The following is a 22,086-nucleotide window of genomic DNA, read 5'->3' as shown; positions in this document are numbered from 1 at the left end:
TTATGCTTTTAGGCTGGGAACTGCCAATGTAAACCAAGAAAACGAATTGCTTAGCATCTGAAATATTGCTAATCAGAAACCCGTCTTTTAATACACTGGTTCAAAAGCAGAAATAGAAATGGTAACAAAATAAGATATGAGTGAAATCTTTCATATGCATTACTTCACTTGGCAAAATCAGGCTTTCCGTTATATCTTAATGATGGCCATATTTACGTCCACCTACGTAGCGGTTGCTCTAAATTAATCTATCAATCTACCTATATATGCCATAACTGACATCTATGTTATATTAATTTAGGGAAGTGATTTAGTAAAACAAAGCGTAGTCCTACTCTTTTTTCTAAATTAATGTAGTACCAACTCTGTGAAAGATAAGAAGCATTTCTAGGTTTTATTACTGTTCTCAAGTTGTGATAAAGTCATCGTGAAGGAGTGTTAGTTGTTAGTTTTATAATTACAGCAGCTAGTTTTCTGAACATAAAATGATTTCCCACAATAAACAGAATATTAAGAACTGTTTTTAAAGCTGAAACATACTTTCTAAATCTAAGAAAGACTTTGGATATTGTTAAATTTTAACCAATATCTTTAAAATGTATTTATTTAGATAATCTTCTTTAGAAAGAAGTAAGTCACAAAATTAAAAGAATATTTTTGACATTACTTATTAATTCAGATTTTCCTCCCTCAGATTAAATTGCAGATAGTCAAGGCTGCTTAGAATTTATACAAACATTAAGCCAAAATGGACTTTATTTCACTGTTTTGCTATTCTATAAAATTATTGCCAGACATTTATCAATAGATTAAAGTTGTCCTAGAGTATGGGATTAGAAACATGAAAGTGATAATTTCCATAGTTTTAAATTTCTATTGAATATGTTGACTCTGAACACAATCTGGTTGGCTACTACAGATGTGTCATAAGATTCATTAGCTTTATGGAAATTGGAAAGTCATTTGCTAAAGCATTACAAATGTCCAATTTGAATTTGGAGAGATCATGCTAGCAGCTCAAAGAAGAAATTCTAAGTAAAGTGTAAATTGTTTCATTCCTCATTTCAAATTTAAAAGTTGGCCATAATGATGCTTTCATTTGATTTTTTGATCTGTACAATGTGAAAACAGCAACAAATTTTTAAAAATAATTAACCATATATAATACTTAAAAGGAAAACAACGCACTAATTTTCTTACAGAAAAGAAATGCCAAAACTCGATTGTTGTATCTTTATCATATTCTTCTCAGTGATTTCACCTGTTGACATACTCATACTGACACACATATTAAAATCATGAAAAGATACAAAGAATGTGGCAAATGTGTTTCAGCTTTAACAGCACTACTACATAAAAACTACTGGGGTTTTTTCTTTGGCGAGTTTCACTGAAAGATTTTCACAGGGCAAAATGATGAATGGAATTTTTAGGAAGCTGTCAAATATCATGGCAATCCTTTGATGTTTGTTTTCCTCTGTGTTATTGGTTTAAAGTACTGGGCTTTTTCTTCATTTCTAGTAATTAGTTGTTATAGACTATCAGTTTTTAACGTGAGTGAAAATTAGATGATTTGGTTATATATACTTGTGAAAACATGCTCTCAAATAAATTCAATTAATGGGCATTTCCCTGCTGAGATTTTGTTATCATTCACTTAATTATCTTGTCAAGCTTTACTGTTAACGACAATTGTTTTGGCTTTTTAGTCAATAAACTAAGGGAATTTCTCCAACAGCCTTATACCTCTCCTGCACTTGATATGATAACATACACTTCAAATTTCCATCAGAAGCCTCTAAAGAAAAATCCTGCTAATGTGAAACATTTGGTAGCCAACTTGATTCTCTTTATTCTGGCACTTGGGTGTGTTTGTATATAGGCCAAAAATCAACTGCGTTTGATAAGAATTATGGAGAATACAGCCTAGAATTACCATGTGCAGGGTATAAGTGCCTTCCTTCCTAGAGTTTTATTTCTTACTGTCTTTTTTAAATTTGCAGATCCTGATAATTCAACACAAAAGATACAAATAGGATGACCATGTTATAAATTTCCAAAAAGAAAATTTTATTTAGAAAGATCTTTTGTTGCATTTAATTTGATTTTTGTATGACAGCAAATGGGTCCAAACTACTCCTACAAAAGATTAAGGTGAATTTTTGGAAAATAACAAATAATTATTTAGGCATCTGATATAATAGTATTTAAGTGTAGAAACTTAAATCTCTAACAAACTTTTACCTTTTTCCAAATAAGTTAATTTAACTTATAGGGAGTCTGAAGCTATTAGGGACAAACATAAGTTAGAAAGTATATCACTTTTTCTAGTCAACCATTATATATACCACATGGTATATATATCCTATATAGTATGTGGTTTATAGGATGTTTGTGATGGTCCTTCCAGACTCATATATTTTCAAATGACTTTGTATTCCATTCTACATATGTACTAATGTCATAGAATTTAATCTTCTGTAGAAGGTCAAGCCAAAGTGCTAGCAGTTTTGTGTTGAAATGAACAATAACAATTAAAGCTTTAAAGAAATTTGTAAAGGTACAGTAACAAAAACACAGCAGATGAAGTTAAAACAAAGGGACTATTTTTGAATGCCATGTCTAGGGTTGTTGTCTATATTAGATGGTATGTTCAAAAGAATTTTAGTGTTTTTGATTCATCTTTTCTGCACTCATATCATTTAGCAAATTAATGGGACATATGTCATGGTTTTTGTAAAAAAAGGCCATTGGGTGTCATGATTCAGTTTGTGTTTGGACATCCATGGCTTTCATTAAAACACATTTATTATCATGAATAAATATTACCATGTTTTCCAAGTTGTGTTGACTATTTTTAAACTCAGAAATAATTTCTTGTCTGTGTGACACACACAAAAACATTTCCAAGATAAATGTTCCTTTCCAACTTCTTCGTATTGCCCACACATGTGCTGACAGTTCTGATTTGACAGAGCAATGGTCTGTTCACCTTTGGTGAATGCAGAGGAAGAATCTAGAGAGTGAATTTGGGGAACTTGAACACTTATTGCTCAGCTTGTCAGAAAAGAGAGAGGAAATGGGGAGGAGAAAAAGGGAAGGAGTAAGGAAATGAGGGAGAAAAAAAGAAGAAAACCTTCTCAGTTTTAGATTAATGACTTTATACCTCCAAATAGTTATTTTTTAGAGGTTAATGAGAGCTTATTAAAAAAGAAGAGTAGAAATTTAAATAAATCTCTTTAAACCATAATCCACTGTCCTTAGAGAATAAGATTTAGGAAGAGACAATGAATTTAATCCTTTATCCAGGCCTTGGCCAAATTGTTTCACTGGAAACAAATAAAAATAAAATCTAGGGTGATATGTTTCTAGTCATGTTCTATTTAATCAATAGTGATCTTGATAGAGAAGACTGAGTGAGGTATGCGCATTGCTCGTCTGTATATAGCCTTAGGTAAGAATACAGTTAAACAAATAAGCCATCATAGAATTTCCCAAAATATGCCCTAAAGATCAATATTTCCAAATTGCTAAATAAAAGAACTGTCTTGTTTTGCAGGTCTCTGGGGCCACATATAACCATCAGTACCAAATAACGTCAAAAAGACGTTCAAAGAGTTTCACATTCCACAAAAGGGTTTAGATGTTTTGTAGGGTTTGATGTCTTACATGATTACATTCTTACCACATCTTTACATTTCCTTGTAGGTTACAGAATGTTATTTCTGAGTTCAAAAACCGGTCCCAAATATATTCCATAAATGTTTATTTGAAAACACTATTTACCAATGGAGTGACAAAGTTTTCAGTTCTTCTTACTGCCCCAAATCTGGAGAGTTTCCTTGAATATCCCTTTAAAACATTTCTTTCTCTCCCACGAAAATATTCAGCCTCATTCTTGAGCTGTCCTCTGCACTAGAGATCTTCCTACCAGCTACTTTCTACCAGCAGCTTTTATTTCCACGCCGTCTTCCATAACTATCTATGACTTCTTCTCCAAGAATGTAGAATTTATAGGGAATATGTCCAGGTGATCCAAATGAATGGTGCCTTAGGAATTGGCTTCCTCTGTTCCTCACACAGGTTAGAAGCTAGTGTACATCATTCAAGCAATGAGAAGAATTAATCATTCATTTATTCAACAAATAGTGCTCATCATGGGCCAATGTGCTGAATTTTAAATACAATGGCCTGAATGTTAAAACACTTACCCAATAAAATACAACTATTACCACCCTTGAAATAGGTTTAAACACTTAAACTATTCAGATATCCTTCTCTACTCTCCACTGTACCAAATCATTACACAATACTTTCAGTATTTGCTGAGTTCACAGCCATATTAGTTGAATTCTATTGACCAAGTTCACCCATAAAGGCAGGTGCGTGACAATCCTTTCCAATGATAAATATAGCAATATCTGAAGCCACATTATACTATGCCAAAATAAATCAAACATGAAATATCCAGCTTAAAGTTCATTCAGTCCAGCCACTTAACTGATTCCTTAATCCTCTACCACAGTTCTAACATGTGGTTGTGAACTTTATTTTTTTTTATTTTTTTTATTTTTTTTTTTAATTTTTTTTTATTTTTTATATATATATATGAAATTTATTGACAAATTGGTTTCCATACAACACCCAGTGCTCATCCCAAAAGGTGCCCTCCTCAATACCCATCACCCACCCTCTCCTCCCTCCCACCCCCCATCAACCTTCAGTTTGTTCTCAGTTTTTAACAGTCTCTTATGCTTTGGCTCTCTCCCACTCTAACCTCTTTTTTTTTTTCCTTCCCCTCCCCCATGGGATCCTGTTAAGTTTCTCAGGATCCACATAAGAGTGAAACCATATGGTATCTGTCTTTCTCTGTATGGCTTATTTCACTTAGCATCACACTCTCCAGTTCCATCCACGTTGCTACAAAAGGCCATATTTCATTTTTTCTCATTGCCACGTAATATTCCATTGTGTATATAAACCACAATTTCTTTATCCATTCATCAGTTGATGGACATTTAGGCTCTTTCCATAATTTGGCTATTGTTGAGAGTGCTGCTATGAACATTGGGGTACAAGTGGCCCTATGCATCAGTACTCCTGTATCCCTTGGATAAATTCCTAGCAGTGCTATTGCTGGGTCATAGGGTAGGTCTATTTTTAATTTTCTGAGGAACCTCCACACTGCTTTCCAGAGCGGCTGCACCAATTTGCATTCCCACCAACAGTGCAAGAGGGTTCCCGTTTCTCCACATCCTCTCCAGCATCTATAGTCTTCTGATTTGTTCATTTTGGCCACTCTGACTGGCGTGAGGTGATACCTGAGTGTGGTTTTGATTTGTATTTCCCTGATAAGGAGCGACGCTGAACATCTTTTCATGTGCCTGTTGGCCATCCGGATGTCTTCTATTCATGTCTATTGAATAGAGAAGTGTCTATTCATGTTTTCTGCCCATTTCTTCACTGGGTTATTTGTTTTTCAGGTGTGGAGTTCGGTGAGCTCTTTATAGATTTTGGATACTAGCCCTTTGTCCGATATGTCATTTGCGAATATCTTTTCCCATTCCGTTGGTTGTGTGAACTTTATTATTGCACACCATTGGTCTGGAATTCTAAAGCAGGTGGCTACTCTTGAGAGCATTTGGAATTTCTTCCTTATATTGATCTATTACTCTATTTTTTCTTTTGAAAGTCATAAAGTCTCCATCACATGACTTCCTTTCAAATATTTAAGGACAACTATCACATGTTTCATTAGTCATTTTCTTCTCAAAGCAAATTTCCCATTTTCAATACATAATAGCTTAGTCTTCACCATTTTGATCACTTTTTTAAAATATTCTCTCAATCTTGTATTTCTTAAGATGTGTGATGTCTATAATTGCATGTAACAAATGATTTAAGTATAGACTGATCCCTAATAGAGCACTACTAACAATATCCTCATTGTAGAAACTGTATTCTTTTAATATAACATGATAACATTATATTCTTTGGTGGCCACAGTGCACTGGTAACTCAGATTGAGACCTACTCCCTATTAAAACTCCTTAAAATTTCTACATGTACTACTGTTAAGCAAATTATGCCTTCATCCTGTCCTTGATCATTTGAGGATTATCTCATCGTCAGGATACTGGACACTATTACATTCCACCTCATTAGATTCGGCACATTGTTCCAACCTATGAAGATCTTTCTACCCACCCCAGAGTAATTACATCCAATAAAGTGATAAATACACCTTTTTTAGCTTCACCCAGGTGATACAAAGATACTATGCAGAATCAGGTTAATGATAAAGTTCTGGAGTAATGTTAATAGAAATAGTATGTATACTACTGAGAAAATCAACAGCTGACATTTACTGAGCACTTACTATATCCTAGATTCTGTATCGTACCCCACAATAAACCACTACATGCCACCCTCAAAAACGTATCAATAGTTTTAGACCTATTTATTAAGGATCTATTATTATATGTGAGTCACTGAGCTACTGATGATAGAAAAGTAAATAAAATGTAGCCTTTATTCTTTTGCAACTGACTAATTCTTCATTTGGTCTACACACATAGCACAAGCTACATTATCAGATAAATTTGAAGAATCTGTTTTCTTCCATTTAAAATATTTGAATGGTGTGATAGTCATCCTAAGTAAGAAAATTGAGATTACTTTAGACCCATTTGGAGATTTCTGAGTTGCTGGTGCTTATTAAATGAAAGAAATTATGGAAAAAGAATGTGGTTCTGCTACTATGATGTTTTCCCCAATTCTCATACCAGTCACCTGTCATAACTAAGATGCTGATGTAGGCCAGTCAAGTGTAGTCTTCAAATGGAATTGCTTACGAGAAAAGGTAATACATGCACAAGGTTAATAAAACCCAAATATGATAAAATATTTTACAGTGAAAAGTAAACATCCTACTCACATCAGGTCCCAATTCCTCAGTCCCCTTCCCCAGAGACATTGACAGGTGCTAATTTGTATATCTATCTCTACAAATATTCCATCCATATACAAACATGCAAATGTGTACTGTCTATGTATATGTGCAAGGGTCATTATATGTATGTATTCTTTTTTAAATTCATCTGGACATGTTCCATGAAAGCACAGTACATGTCTGCTTCATGAAAAAATTGAAGTACATTAAAATAAGTCTCAAATTTATCCACAAACCCAAAGCTTTTCTGATCAAAATTGTAACAGAGCATGTTTCTGTGTGTGTCTGTGTTTAGACCTTAGGTGGGTAAAGGTCAAGAATGGCCAAAATCATTTTGAAGCAAAAGAACAAGGAGCAACTACTTCACTTCAGAGTTACTATTAAACTATTGTAATTAAAACAGTAGTATCAATTTAAAGAGAGAGAAATGAAAAATAATAGTAAACTCATAAAGAGACCTATGAAAAAGGAGCAATTAGGTGTATGCTAAACGTTACAAATCAAGAGGAAATGCCAAACTCTTCAGCTAAAAATGGCTCTGTACTTGAGGGGAAATGATCTCTATGTCCTACTGCACACAAAAATTAATCCTACATAAATTGCATCCATAAACATGAAAAGCAGATTTTAAATGTTTTAGAAGAACACATAGGAAAATATTGCCATGTCTTCTGAATAGGAAAGAATTTATTAAACAAGACAAAAAACAGTATAAACCATAAAGGAAAGGATAAGAAATTGAAATGAAAATCTCAATAAATTAATTAACAAGATTGCTTAAATGATGACAAGTACGTACTAAAAGTAAATATTTATAATACGTATAGCAATGAAAAATTCACTAATGAGTTGGATAGAAAACTTCTATAAATCAAAGAAAAGACAATCCCCAAGAAAAATGAGGCTGATTAAATATTATGGATTGAAAATATGTCTTTGTTTCTTTCCTCTCCCTAATCCTCACAAAAATATAAGAGGGAAAAAAAAAACACATAAGGCTATCAGAACAAGGAGAATAGAAGAAGAGATAACAGCTAAGAAGTTCTAAAACGTTTCTGGAAGATTAAAATTAAATAAACTAAGATATTAAGGAAATAATACAATCTATAAATAATAACATAAAACAAATTAGAAAAGTTGAAATGCTTTAACAGAACTCAAGAACGAATTATAAATAAAAGACAGAATGATTTCAAAAGTAAAGATTAGGGGCACCTGAATGGTTCAGTCAGTTAAGCATCCGACTCTTGATTTCAGTTCAGGTCATGATCTTATGGTGGTGGGATGGAGCCCCAAATCGGCCTCCATGCTGAGAATGGAACCTGCTTGGGCTTCTTTCTTCCTCTCTCTCTGACCCCCTTCCCCACTCACATACACACTCTCTCTCTCAAAATAAATAAATATACATGTTTTTTAAAAACATGAAGATTGGGTTGAAAGAAACACAGGACCAAAGAATGCCTTAAGAGACTTAAAAAATGTCGAAAAAGAAATATAAGGTAAAAAGGAGAACATGTCCAAAAGAAAAGAGAAGGTAGAAGAAAAAAATTTAAGACTAAATGACTAATAAAAAGACAGACAAAAAAAGACTCAATATATGTATATAGGGAGTCTTCAGAAAAGACAGTCAAAATAGGGGACAGAACAAATACAATAAAAACCAGAATTCAAGACAACATTCTCAATGCAACAGAAAAATATTTAAAATTGCATTTTTGAAATGGTGCACTATCTGAGAAAACCATTAAGACATTCCAGGAAGATTATTGAATATCAAAGAAAAAATTCTTCAGGCATTCACATCCAGATAAAAAGACCAAGTCTCTTATAAGGGAGACTGTCATAATATAATAGATTATCATCCAACTTTTTGAAAACAATGCTTTATGCCAGAAGAAAATTGAGTTGAGTGTGTAAGATGCTCAAGAAGAGAGAATGTGAGCCAATGATTTTTATATTCAGTCATAAACTAACTTTACTTAGGAAGCAAATATGAAGGCCACAAGAAACTATTATCCACATTCAAGAGCTCATGTAACACTATTCCTATGAACACTTCCTGAGAAATTTAACAGACAATGACCTTCAGACAAACATAAAGGTGACACTGATGTAAGGACTGGTGATGGTACTTAATATATATATATATATATTTGCTCAAAGAACTATGACTAAATGAAGATTGCAAGGTGGAAAGTACATTCTATAATGGTTATATGTTTTGACAATGGATACAGATTATAACTATTTTTAAAAATGTGAGGAGAGTAGGTAAATCATATGCAGAAATTGTAGTTACCTTCAGTCATCATATTGGTTTTGGTAATAGAGTTATTGCTACCCTGAGACTGTTACCAGTGTAACAAGGGTTACAGCAGATGAGGAATACTATGATACTATGATACTATGATATGCTAATAATGACATCTCCACTGTCTTGAGAATGAACAATCTTAATGTGGAAGAAAGGATATTCTGAGGCAGGATAGGTGACGTTAAGTTTAAACCCCATGGTGTGGATTTTAAAGTGGAAGTATCAGAATAAACATGAAAAATGTTATGCAAAAAAATGACCAAACCAGTAGCAAAGAGCATCTCTGGGCTCAGATTATAATCTTGAAATAACATTCCCTATGATAAAATGTACACACATACACACACACACCCACACACACACACACACACACACACGCACACACGCATACACACACACCCACAGAAAGTGAAAGAGAGAGCTGGGGAAGAAACTATACAAGATGAACCTGGAACATCTTGTCAAAGATTTGTATGGTTATATGAAAAAGACTCAAAAGCCAACTTGAAGATCTGACTATGTAAAGATGGGAAAGTTTGAACGTCAATAAGGATAATCTCCATTAATTGAAATAAATCAAGTTGAACATATGAAGGATAACTGCAATTCAACTAATTGTTTTGAAACTGATAAATAAAAGGAAGCATTAAAGAATCTGTCCTACTATTCTTCTGTGAACTATATAACTAAGTAGCCAAAGAGCAGATAAAGGGAAGTACACTTTATAAAATTTATTGCAGCTAATAAAAGAAGGAATCATCATATTAGAATTTCACCCTTTTCTCACTCCTAATGAATTAATGCATCTAACTATTGAGCATCAGTGGCTGATATCATCATAAAAAACAACCAGTCATTATGTGCTTCCTGAATGGAAATACTTAACACTACCTCTGAAGGGGTCTTGCACCCAAAAATGGACCTGTATCTAATGACGTCTCTAGGTCCAACTATCAGGAAATACACAGGACAAAAGAGCAGGTCAATATATACCATGGGGATGAAATCAACAAAATTCATACTATAGGAAGTTTTATCAATTAAACCTCTTGATTTCTTCAACAAATGATTAAAAGAAAAAATATGGCGGGATAACATGTAGATTAAAAGAAACTTACAAAAATGTAAAAAATATACTGCTTAGGGAAGTATCTTTGGGGGATAAAATTCTAAAGAAAAACAAGGTGAGTAGTGAGCCCTCAACATGGTGATTATTTATAGGAAAGAAGAAGTGGTTGTGATGGTGCATGTGGAAGATTTTGGGGTAATTTCCAAAGTGGTATTTCTTAATCTGGGTGTTTTTCTCCAGAGTTTTGCTCTGATGATGTTTCAAACCACTTATTTCATAAGTTTTTTCTGTGCCAGTGTTACATTTTATAATAAAATAAAAAGGATTGTTATAAAAGAGATAATACATAAAAATGTTTTAAACTTAAAAGGTATGAGTTTATTAATTGAAAAGGCCTTTCAACCGCCTACTATAATGGATGTAAAAAGCACCCTATCAAGGCATACCATCAAGGAATGTCAGGACATCAGATGAAAAGAAAAGTTCCTACAGCTTCCAGAAAGGAAGAAAAGGGGTTCTCAACACCAGTCCTGGAAGCTTTAAGAATAGATGCCTTGAATAATGGCCTTCACATTTGTTTAGGGGAAATTATGATCGATCTAGAATTTTATATCTAAACAAAATATTAGTGCAGTGCTATTAGTCCAAGAAGGCATAGATCCAGGAGGACAGTTAAGGGAACACCCAACATGTCTGCTGGAGAACAACCAATCCAGCTTCAGAGTGTGACACAGGGGACCCAGGTAGAGATGTCACTAGAATAAAATTGAAAGTGATAGAGTATCTGATGTGTTTCATTATGCAAAAAGAAAAAAGTTATTTGTACGGGTTTTATATTTTCTTTGCTGAATTTGGGAAGGATGTAAAAAAAAAAACAAAACTAAGCAACAAACAAAAAGACCATTGTTAATGAGAGAAAAGCAAAAATTATTATAAGAATGGAATATAATCCTTGAACATATATTTGTGCACATGAATAGAAGTACATTTAAGGAATAATTCTTACAAATAGAAAGTTTAGAACAAAAGATATTTTCTTTTTTTTTTACTATTTCCTGATTTATTTTCAAATATGGTATACAAATTTACACTCCCACCAACACTGTATTTGAGTGCCTGTTTCCCTATACTATGGCCAAAATTGTAATTAGCACTTTTTTACCTTTTCATTTTAATATAAATGGGATATCATTATTGTATTAATTTGCATTTTAAATTGAAGTAAAGCATCTTTTCTTATGCTTATAAGCCATTGTATTTCTTTTTATATTAAATGTCTTCTTCTGTATATTTTTTCTATTTGTTTTTTAATCTCTTCTGGAATTATAAGAGCACTCTATAGATGAATAAAATCAGTACTTTTTGTCACACGTGTTGTAAATAATTTTGCTCAATTTTCCTTTGAATTTTATGTTATTTTGTGCAGGGTGGAAATGGTTGCATTTTACTATTTAAATGTATCAGTGTTTCCTTTATGTTTTCTGGATTCTGTCTTGCTTGGAATTATGTTCCCTATTCCAAAATTTTTAATCTACTCATATTTTTTTCTTTATTGACAGCCTCATTGTTTATAGTTAAATCTTTACTCCATCTGAAATATATATTGTCGTAACAGATTAAGGAGGAAGTTAAGCTTTATTTTGTCCCAGATTAAGTCAAGATTTTAATACATTTCAGACCTGAGTAAAAGTAATGTATTTTATTGTAAAGATAAGAACTTTTTATTTTCAGATTTTGAAATCTACAGGACTATAGAAGAGCAAGACGTTAACTAAACCACACGTGGATTGTTACTACCTATGCCTGTCTTCTTACATGCCCATGACTGAAACCTACCTGCCCTGTTACTATGTGACATCTTATTTCCAAATAGGAAGCTGCCAAAAAGCTTAAAATTATCCAGCCAGTGAAAGGAAAGTCCTCTGGTTTATAATCCCAGTCTGCTCATGTGTGCTGCTATGGGCTTTGGATTATAAAATATATTCATGTCTAAAGACCTTATTTTCTAACTGCCATTCAATTTTAAAATAGATTAAGAATAACAAGTTTGCTGAGTCCTATTATCAGAAAATCAGCAGCAAGAAAAGAACTATAATGGGTAAGTATTTCAGTCTAGATTGAGTCAGGAAAGAGAAATTACAACAGAAGTATACCTCCACCTGCCCCTGGACTCACAGACCTAAACCAAATGCTAGGTAGATGCTGCCATAGTATTGCCAGGGATTTCTACCGAGTACAGTATCTTAAAGACAACAATGGTTGTCTTGGCATCTTTACGGTATCTTCCTTGTGGTCTTAGGTTTCTTCCCAAATTGTACAGCTATAGAGTAGATAGTCTTCTGATCACGTTTTCTACATTACTAAGAGAAATCTAATTTCACTCTGCCTAATTTCCTCATCCATTGCCCAAGACATCTATTGCATCTCTGATTCTCTGGCCATCATTTTTTTTGAAACTGACTCTTGGGGTCTGCACTTTGCTACATGACTTATTTCTACACTTTTTTACTCTAAACCTTAAAGAGCCTAAGAACAGCTATTAATTAAAAAAAAAGGGAAGAGAAAACTAAAAGGAAGTAATAAAAGGCTGAACATTAGAGTTGAAGAAAATTTAATGGAAACTACTTTTGTTCAGATTTCCATGAAGGCTTTTAGCAAAGATGAATGAGCTCATGCCATGAAGCTGTGTATGTTTTAAAAAGTGATAAAAGGTTAATTGGGTACCATGTGAGCAAGGCTGTATATAGAGAAATCCTTTAGTTGATGGTCCAAGTACACTTAACATCCATCTATCTTACGTCTACATCAGGTTGCTATTCTGCACAAAGTCTGCACAGTGTTATGGGAGACAAAAAAAAAAGCTTAGCAATATGTGCACAGTTTCCAATAAGACATTTTGGGGGAGGGAAGGGAAGGAGGAAAGAATTGGGCTGTCAGCAGATGTGAACAGATGTGTTAAGGAGGGGGAACTCTAAGTATCTTTTTCCCCTGGCAACGAAAAAGTTCTTTGAATAATAATCGCATACATTTGCTTCAAGAGCTGTAAAAACTACATAGGAAACATGGGGAAAGATTGAGCTAAAGCTGAAATAATTACTTATAGAGAAAAATCTTAAGAAGAAAGAAGCAATGATCAAGATAAGAGTCAGTCTTGTCAATTTCCCCTTGAATTGTCCACAGTTAAAATCCAGTGTTAAACTATATTTTCTTCCCCTTTCCGAAATCAAGAAATTCACCAAAAACCAAGAGATATCAAACTATAGATTTTATATACATTTGACATGAAGGGAACGATGCTCACCTACCAGAGAATATGATCTCCTGTCTTTGCCATGTAAACGAACAAAACAGAAAAGTTGAGAGATGATTTGAAGCTCATGACATTGTCTCTTTCTTATGAGGATTTAGCCTTAAATATCTTGGCCAAATTATCTAACCACTCTTCTGTACAGTAGGTAAAAAGATTCATCAAGTTGCATCTACCCAGCTAAGGTGACTTCATTACAAAGGCTACCTTCAACATACGGTTGTCTATACTAGCTTCTATGAAAAAGAATAGTTCACTGCAGATTCTGAGTTTCCTGAATTCTTCCCTCACTTCTGCCTTCCCATGACCCTAACCTTTATTGCAATCTTGTTTCATCCTTTCTCCTTAGATGCACCACCTTTGTCTTTCTCACCTTGGCTTTACTCCTAAGTGAGTTTTCATCACTTCTGTATAGTGATACATTCATAGAGAGTTTCTGTGGTAAAAACCCCTCCTTAATAACCCAGGTTTCTAGGTATCTTCTTTCATGTATCTCATATCTATCTCATCTGTATTCTCTTATTAATCCTCATTGCCGTTTCATAGTTTTGACCCTTAACCATTCTGATCTCGATGTTAAAACAGACTCCTACCTGGTCTCCAAAATCCTGTATGACTCAGCTGCTGTTTACATCAATAGGCTTCCTCACCTCTTCCCATAAATCCTGGACTCCAACCAAAAAAAACTTTCTGAAGTTCCTCAAATGCATTGTGCTCTTGCTCTCTGCTATGGGTCTTTGCACATACTTTTCCATCTTCCCTCTCTTCACTCGGGCAACTCAGTAAACCCTCAGGACTTAGCTTACATGCCACCTCCTCTGGGTGGCTCTCTCTGGTATTTGTGATTTCTAGACTAGGTAAAAACTGGACACTGTGTTTTCTCTCTGCCACAAGGTAAATCACACTTTACTGTAATTGTCTGTTTCTCTTTTCCCTTCCCAAGGCTGTGAGCTCCTTGAAGTCAGGGACTGTCTTACTTGCAGTTGTATTCTCTGTGCTTACTGCTCAGTTCTAATTTGGGGACAAAAATAGCAATGTACAGTCCTTGAAAAAGTCTTGACTTTTCTACCTCTGTGATTTTTCACATGTTGTCTTTTTGCCTGAATTTCATCCCTACCAATCTACTCTCCCTCGAGCCCTATGTACATGCCTTGGTCTATTGTAACCCTGCTTATTCTTTCAGGTCAGATTGAGGTATTCTCTTCTTCATGAACTTTAGCTTAATCAGACCCACTAAAATTGATCTGATTTATATTCTAACCATGTAACATGAATCACACATTGCTTTGCAATATACTCAATCTCTGGCTTTTTTCCTCCCAAAATAGATGGATTAAAAATAGGAACTAAGTCTTAATAGATTTGTATCCCTTATATCATCTATCACAGAGTTTTGCAGTCAGGGTTTAATATATACTGAATGAATTATTATGAAATAATTTCCCAAAGCTATAAACTTTACTGTGTTTTCTCCAGAATATATTTGGTAATAATACTTCCCATTTGTAAATTTCTTACCCTTTCCCATTCTAACAAGGAAGTATGTGATTTATTTATACATATTCTCCTTACTAGACTGCAGCAGAAATCCTTCTGAAGACCCAGTGAGAGTAACAGAAGCGAATAGAAGCGAGTAATAGAAGCGAGTAATAGAAGTGAATAATTCTGTTCACTAGAAGTGAAATTGGAATTCGATTTTGCATATCTTCAACTGATGTTTCAAAGACTCAAAGATCTCCATCAAGAACTCTTTTTCTCCTCTACCTAAGAAGTGAAACACTTGCCCCTCTTTATGTCTCTCTCATTGCCAAAGCCCAACCACCCATCTTTAGATACCCCAGACATCATTTTTGAAATCTTTCTTGCTATCTCTAACCTGAAAGTATTTCCTTCCAGCTCTATATATACACAATACCAAATATCTCTCTTATGATAGTCATTTCTTTATGCCTTATATTTTTATGAATATTTATACCCACATCTTGTACCCTTTGTAAAGTGTGAGCATCCAGAGAGCAGAATTTGTGCCTGATTTTGCTATTCCCCTTTGCCAGTAGAAAAGGATTTTGCTCATACTTGTTGATTCTACTGCTTATTTATGTCTTGAATGGTATATTACATATACATAAAGAATATGTATATGAATATAATATGTTTATACAGTACCTGTATTTATAACTTTGGAGTATAACTAATATCTATATTAAGCCAATCTCACCACTGTAAAAGTGAGAGAATCAGATTGTCTGATTTTATTAAAGCCTAAAATGTTGTACCAAACTTATTTAGTGCCATTATTCTCCCTCTTAAAATGTAACAAGAGTCTCAAATAGAATTTTAATCATGTCTTAGATATCACTTCTTTCCAAGGCCTTCCCTGATCCCCAAAGATTTCCTATAGCTTTTATTATAATTCCATAGCAGTAATTATAGGATATTATAGCTGCCTACTCATTTAACTGCTTTGTCTCTGATGTCCTTGAGGGCAAGGACTGTATCATCATTTTGACTTTTGTGTTCACACTGCTTAGGAAGATCGCTGTGGTAGGCAGAATTATGCCTCTCCCAAGATGGCCGTGTCCTAATCCCCAGAAGCTGTACCTATGTTGCTTAGTGTGGCTAAAGTGACTTTGCAAATGTGACTATGTCAATAAATTTGAAATGGAGAGACTATCCTGGATTATCCAGGTGGAACCTAAGTATAATCATAAGTGTCCTTACAAATAAAAGAGAGAGGCAGAAGAGTTAGAGAAGCATTGACAATAGAGGCACAGGTTGGAACATATAACTGGTAGCTTTGAGGATGGAAGAAAGACACAAGTCAAGGAATGTAGGTGGCCTCTAGAAGCCAGAGAAGTCCAGGAAATGGAGTCTCCCTCCTAGAGCCTCCAGAAGGAACACAGTTCTTCCTACACCTTGATTTTAGCCCAGTAAAATCTATTTGGATTTCTGACATCCAGAAGTCTAAAATAATAAATGTACCATTGTAAGCCACCAGGTTGTGGTAATATATTATGGCAATAATGTGAAACTGATACAAGAGCCAACACATGGCAAATGATTCACAAATATTTGTTCACTAAAAGACCCACAAGGTATTACACTACAAAATAACAGAGAATTAATGGATGTTGATAGCAACAGAGGGTGGCTTGAGGGAGAAGAGTAGGTGAAGAAAAAATTCCCCATTACTAACTGAAGGTGGGCTTTAGAGGTGCAAGTAAAAAACAAACAAAACAAAACAAAACAAAATAAAACAAAACAAAAACTCCTCATTTTCTGACTTAGGCCACTGAATGGATAATAATAAATATATTTAAAAAAAGCTTATGGTCTTAGTTTTCGTTATGGTTGGTATTAGGGTCATTATGGATGACCAGATGGAGCTCTCCAGGAGACAATGGAAAATTTGGTCCAGAAGCTCAGGATATGTGATTTAATCAAACAGCCTTTGAATATAAGAGAAATAAGAAAATAGCTGAAGATAAGGCTAGAAAAGCAACATGATGTTTCTTAAATGCCAAGAGAAGTCAAACTCAATTCATCAGAAGGAGGTTGGGATGGGCACTGAAGGGATTTGACCCAGGAAATGATGTAATCAAAGCGATGCTTTCAGAAGATTAATCTGGTAACCTTATGTAAAATAGGTTGGTAGGAAATGAGACTAAGACAAAATACCGTTGATACTTTACAGATCACTTTCAAAAGACACTGTCTTACTTGATCCTCATAGCAATCTTGTGAGGCAAGTAAGACAAAGCATTATCAAAAGCTTACATCTTTTATATCATCATAAATCACTTGTATGATACTGACAATTATTTCAACCTACTTTTAAAGCTTTATGTATAATTTTACATGTGCTCAGTTTCTTACTACTTTAATCAGAGAATTAGGATTTTGGTCAAATTTCTAGCCTCTAATATTCAGGAGCCATTTATCAATAGAAAATCAACAGAAATGAATGAAATTCAGCCATATAAAATATTTCAATCCTTACATATGCCAAACTGTCTTGAGGGGAAGAAGGGAGAACATTGTACTATTATTAGATGGAATAACAAAATGTTTCTGTAAAAAGAGTTGGATTAAAAACTTTTAACAATTAACCATTGTTATGAGACAGCCATATTAATCCAACATGGTTAACAGAGAAAAAGCAATTGGATGAGCCATTGCAAACTTTCTCTAGAAGTTCTCTCACATGGCACCTTGAGATTTCAATATTGACTCTAATATCCATCTGACAAGGCTTTAATATCAAGAGCTTAAAAATCACATACCGTAATGAAAGAGTCTCTGGGGCTAAATTTAGGTGCTGTTAAATCACCAGGAATGATTTGATCAGAACAAGAGAAAGATTACTGAGAGAGTGCCCAGGTAAATCAGGTTAGACGCTCAGAATTTCTCACCATTACAATTCCCAATTCATTTCTCTTCATTTGATTTATAGAAAGCTTCTGTGAAGCATTCAAATGAATAATTCAACACTTACAGACATGAGAAGCAACGTAAACCTATCTTCATCTGAATTAAAACAGGTCTGAAGCTGCTTTCACTGTGACTGAAGCTCACCCAAAAGGTTCACTTTTGACTCATGATTTGGCCTTCCACCATCATTAATCCAGATAAAACCATCACTTTTTGGACATTGTTTACTGCTTGCAATGCATTTTTTTCAAAATGCAAATATTAGCAATTATTTAGAAGATATCAGTGTTTCAGCAACCCAGAAATGGTCAACATGGTCTAAAGCTTTACTGCTCAAAGAATGGCCCATGGACAAGCAACGTACACACACAAGGGTGCTTGTTAAAGAAGGAAAACCTGGAGACCTCCCAGGGACCTACTGAATGAGAATCTGCATTTTCACAAGATCCCCAAGTAATTCATTTACACATTACAAACTTGAGAAGCACTGATCTGAAGCACATAAATTTCAGAAATTGCTTTTAATTTTATTTCCTACAGTCCACCCAACAAACATTTTTGTGACATCACAGGAACACCAATCCTCTTAAAGTTTCTTATTTGTTTTACTTCTTTTGATCAGTTTTTATGAGAGCATAAGTAGCCAATTATCTAAAGGATTTTCTGACTCTGTACCGGAGCATATTGGTTGAACGTATGTGAGAGTTAATTTTTTTCATTATACACACGTCTTGCTTGACATACACATGTCACGTATCCTTTTGTCCAACTTAATTTGCACAAAACTTAATAAGCAAAGAAGAGGAGCACAATTAGCAGAAACTATGTGTTGAGATGAGTGGAATATTTTACAGCTCAATATCTATTTCTTGAGTTGGTCTTCAATGACAAGTTAGAGATGACTAGATAGAGAAGAGAAAAGAATTGAAAAGAACTTGAATGATATGTCATTTCAATCATACCTCCTTGCTTGACCCAGTTTGCCTGAGTGGAATTGTGCAAACAATCCTAGAACACCTCTGCCACCATGAGTACATAGCACCCTGGTTAAGTTTAAAAACCATGAAATGAAGCATGCTACAATGAAATAGAGTGTTTTTCAGTTTGGTCTTTAAAGGTTCCTCTTTAGCAATTTATACCTTCTCCAAAAGCTTACAACAAATTTAAGTTCATGGCATTAACATTCAGTTTTTCTTTTCTTTTTCTCTAATATTTCAGTGTGAATAGTGAACTTAAGGGTAGAAAATCTGAGAATTTACACCTGAATTTTTAAGGATATTTTTATGGCATCATTAGTTCTTTACAAATACATGCATGCACTTAATTAAAGAAAAAATAATAGTAAATAATATTAGAAGAACTGAGTAGAAATGTAATGAAACCAATTAGAGTAGTTCCTAAGTGACTGCTTAAAGATAATACTGTAACACTAACTAAATGATTCAAAAAATAAATGAATGCAAGCTAAGCCTATATTAAGTACTTTTCGTAGAATATAGTGTATTTTCGTGTTTGATCAATAATTAAGTTGATAAATAAACCTTTATTGTATTAATAGGCAGTGTTAATTACATTTAGCTTTTAAATAATACTTCACTGTTGAGAAAAGAAATGAGAATTCTGTTAGTTTAATTATTTTTAGTCTCTATTTTTCACTTCAATAATTGCATTCGTAAACCTGAATCCAAATGTCTTAAGCATTGGCATAGTTCAATCCCTTTACCTAGCAAGTGGGTCAGAATCTGCATATGGGCCTTATCATCTGCAAAAGGCAACCCATCTGGATGGAAAATAAAATTGACCTAAGCCAAACAGCTTAAGCATCCCCAAAACAACTTTTCTATGTTACTGAGGTCTAGGTCTTCCCCTAAACACCAGGAGGGATGGTGAGGATAGTTATTCATTAGGAAAGAAACCCAGATTCATGTCCTGCTAAAGAGCTTGTAGGAGGAAAGTTAGATACTCTAAGGATTTCCCAAGCACACCTAGTCAAAACTGGGAGGCTAAAACATGACTCATGGGATGCAGAATATGTACCATCTTACCAAAGACTCAAATGTGGGCACCCCATAAAAGATATCTTCCTCCCCCAATGACCCATTGTGCCAAGAATCTTTTCCAAATCTCCCCCGACAAACCCATGGCATCACTCTTTATCTTTTCCCCAAGTCTAGAGGTCCATTTCTATGCATTACTTCATCCATACTTAGTTCCTGGAACCCATTGTGCCAAGAATCTTTTCCAAATCTCCCCCCACAAACCCATGGCATCACTCTTTATCTTTTCCCCAAGTCTAAAGGTCCATTTCTATGCATTACTTCATCCATACTTGGTTCCTGGAACCTCAGCAAGGTCTAAAGCCCAAGTGAATCAGGGTAAATCAAGAAAACAGAGCCCTTGACAGGTAGTTCAAAAGGGACCTTAAATACAGGGATAAGTTCTAAAGTATTGGAAGAGATGTAAAATTCAAAGGGATGATAAGAGAACCCCTAGGTTAGCAAGAGCAGAAAGCTGCCATCATGCCTTGGGTTGAAGGGTTAAATATATATATATATATATATATATATATATATATACACACACACACACACACACACACATATATATATATATGTGTGTGTGTGTGTATATATATATTTATATGGAATATATATATTTATATATACATATATATATTTATATATACATATATATATGTGTGTGTGTGTGTGTGTGTGTGTGTGTGTATGGAATTATTAGAATCCAGGAGCCAGGGATGTCAATAGAAAATGAGACCACAGAAGGAAGAACAGAATGCTAAGCTAGTACCACAAGAAGAGACATGGCCATTGCCCTAAATCTCTCCCAAGTCAGAGTAAAAGGGAATAAAACCTTGGCTACTTGACTTCTCTACCTTCCATTTCCTGCCAGTTCCTTCCATTGGCCAAACCAAATGTAAACCAACAAGGTCAAACCCTTGTGATACAAAACAGAGCAAAAGAAGGCTGGAAATGGATGTGAGATCAACACCGAGTGACTCTCATAATCCACTTTTCACACCCCACTCTCCAGGGGTCCTTAAGAAGACATCTGGGATCCACATACGAGAACACCTTGGAGTAGTATCTTTCATGAGCCTCTCTGTATCCTTCAGTGTCTGATTTGTGTCTTATTTTTTTCTGGTTAAGGAACAACTGAGAGTTGCTGCAGAGCCTGACTGTGGCAGCTGCTGAAGGCTCCCACCTAATTCTGTCAGCCAGGAAGCATGATCTAATGACAGATGCAGAAACTACTCTCTTACTTTAGAACTCAGAACCCTTATCCCACAAGTGACTCTGAGGTCCCTAATGCCATTGTAGTGGTTCACTGTGGACCTGGAGATCTTCCAGTTCTTTCTTCAAATCATATTGCATTTAATGAGGATAATCATTTTTAGCTGCCATAATAAAGGTACACCCAATTCTCAGTCTCAATGGTAGCTTAACATAATAAAGATTTCATTCTCTTTTTCATAAAGACTGATGTGAGTCAGGATCTCTCCTCCATCTTGAAGCAAAGTCATTTGGATCACATGGCCTCCCAGGCAGCTCAGCCTTAAGCTGGGGTTTGTGACAATCTATAATGAGATGGCTACAGCTTTGACATGAGGCAAGATCAGTGACCAATAAGGCAGTACAATTCTTATACCTCAACCAAGAATAAGAATGGAATAACAGAGCAGAGAAAGAAGACTTACAGCCCATATTCACTGGTGTCAAGATTCAGAAATATCCAGCAGCATAATGGCCCAAACCTTGGTCATGTAAGGCTAATTTCCTGTTGAAATTATTATTCCCATTAATTTATATGTAGAGAGCATTTCAACCACTTAGTCCTATCATCCACCCACTGCCCAAGCTACTCAAGGGTCCAGTATCTGCTCTGGCTATCACCTCACTACATTTTCCTTTAGAGATCAAGAATAAGGCCATTTAAAAGTACACTAATAAAACCCTTGGAATACGGAGAAGTATCAGCAGGATTCCCTCTCCCCT

The sequence above is a fragment of the Felis catus genome, chromosome C2 (assembly GCF_018350175.1).
Source record: "Felis catus isolate Fca126 chromosome C2, F.catus_Fca126_mat1.0, whole genome shotgun sequence".
Lineage (NCBI taxonomy): Eukaryota > Metazoa > Chordata > Mammalia > Carnivora > Felidae > Felis > Felis catus.
Note: the sequence above shows the minus strand (reverse complement) of the source record.